This window comes from Microtus ochrogaster, chromosome 10 (genome assembly GCF_000317375.1).
Source record: "Microtus ochrogaster isolate Prairie Vole_2 chromosome 10, MicOch1.0, whole genome shotgun sequence".
Classification (NCBI taxonomy): domain Eukaryota; kingdom Metazoa; phylum Chordata; class Mammalia; order Rodentia; family Cricetidae; genus Microtus; species Microtus ochrogaster.
This window is the reverse complement of record NC_022016.1, coordinates 52387187-52389081: the sequence shown is the minus strand read 5'-3', so window position 1 is coordinate 52389081 and position 1895 is coordinate 52387187. Positions and strand designations below refer to the sequence as shown.

At 53.7% G+C, this 1895-nt stretch overlaps 1 protein-coding gene across 2 annotated transcripts in view; it reads right to left on the bottom strand.

The window, feature by feature from the left end:
* Phactr4 (phosphatase and actin regulator 4) overlaps positions 1-845 on the bottom strand; it is a 77280-nt gene extending 76435 nt beyond the window's left edge. For both annotated transcript variants that reach the window (XM_005353127.2, XM_026782224.1), the window contains exon 1: positions 687-845. The gene's annotated coding sequence lies outside the window, so the exon portion shown is untranslated. The remainder of the gene's footprint in view (positions 1-686) is intronic.
* Positions 846-1895: the final 1050 nt, after the last annotated feature.

Here is a 1895-nt window from a genome sequence, read left to right as displayed (position 1 = left end):
CCGCCCCATACACACACACACACACACACACACACACACACACACACACACACACACACATCGCAGTAAATTCCACTCTTCCTCAGTTTCTGGGGTTGGGGCTCCAAGTCTCACTTCTTTTTCTAAAACACCATCCTCTGGGGGCGAAAAGCGCCTTGAGTTTTGATCCCTAACTGCCGGAGGCTGACACTTAGGAACTGGACAATAACCTCGAGGTTTCCACAGAAACTACACCAGGCTCCAAAGCCTCGGTCCGTTCTGCTCCGTCGGGATGCAGAGGGCTGAGGGAGGTCACTTTTGAAAGATGGACTTTGACCCGATCCAGTTACAGTAACCGGATCCCCAGGGAGCGGTCCCCGGCAGGACGTGAGTGCTCCCCCGGAGACAGAGACTCCAAGCACAGTCAGTCACAAAGGGGGGGAAAAACGGCGCAGACAAAAGGGCCCCGCGGAGCTGGGGGGCGGAGAGCGCGAGTCTGCGCCGGCCGGGCCACAGGCGGGGACATAGCAGCGGGACCGTTGTGGGAGGGCCGAGGGAGGAGGCTACGGCCCGCCACGCCCTGGCTGCACGGACCGCCGCCCGCGCCGTTACCCCCCACCCCGGCCCGGCCCGCGACCCTCTGCTCAGCCGAGACCGCGGCTGCGGTGCGCGCGAGTCGCTCACTTTCCCGAGTTTGGAGAACTCACCCAAGTCGCCGCTGCCTCCGCGGGCTCCACAGCACTTTCTCCCGGAAATCCTACCTGGTCTCTGGCCGCCTGGCTAGAGCCGGAGCCTTCGGCCCCCGGGGAGGGGGGGCGGAGGGAGCAGGCTGGACAGTGAGGATAGGAAGTGCCTCCGCGGAGGCTCACGGGACTTGTAGTCGCCAGCCGTGGCCAGCTGAGTGGCGATCGGGACAAAATGGCGGGAACTGCCGGCCCTCCGCCCCGCGGGGCCTGGCCCCCCACTCTGCCAGTCTGGGCATGCGCCGCCCGCGGCCGGTGCGCTGCACATAAATGGGTTTGGGCAGCTTGCCTAGTTCTGAGCAAAGCGAAGGTCTCTGGCTTGGGAGGACACGTTCAGTAACAGACGCCCGGCGATGCCCAAGAAAGGAGCTGATGGATGTGTGGTGTTCTACAATCTGTGTCTCAAACTATCGAGAGACAATTTGAAGGGTCAAAAAGTTACAGTTTACCCTCAAAGTTGTGCAAAAATAAGGAACCCAGCCCATTATGCACAGACATGCAACCTCCAAACTCCCCACTGTCTGTATTTTCTGCACTATCACCTAGTGGAAGCCACCATCTGTCTCTGAGTTGCACTCATTCCAAACCCCAGGGCTATCACCCTCCAGACACCCTCCTTGCTGCTGCTGGAGGATCTTTCTAAATGCCAAACCCATGGGTCACACCCATATAAGACCTAAATGTAACTTTTTGTTTTGTTTTTGTTTTTTGAGACTGGATTTCTCTGTGTAGACCTGGCTGTCCTGGAACTCACTCTGTAGAGCACAGAGATTCACCCGCCTCTGCCTTAATGCTGCAGTTAAACACATGCGCCACCACCGTCCAGCCAAAAATGTAAACGTTTTTAAATTACCATACACAGGAGAAAAATCTATGCCTTTCAAATACATAATCCATAACATCAAAAAAATCTCAATAAATTACAACCCAGTTGTGGTGGCACACACCTGTATTCCTAATTGCTCTGGAGATGGGAAGTATTAAGAGTTCAGGATCAATTTAGTTTACACAGTTCCAAGGCAGTCAGAGCAGAGCTACATAGTAAGACCCTGACTCAAAAAAAAAAAAAAAAAAAAAAAATACAGGTCAGCCAGATGCTGTCTGGTAATAATAATAATAACAATAATAATAAATAATAATAAGATAATAATAATTGCATGTTGTGGAGTATTT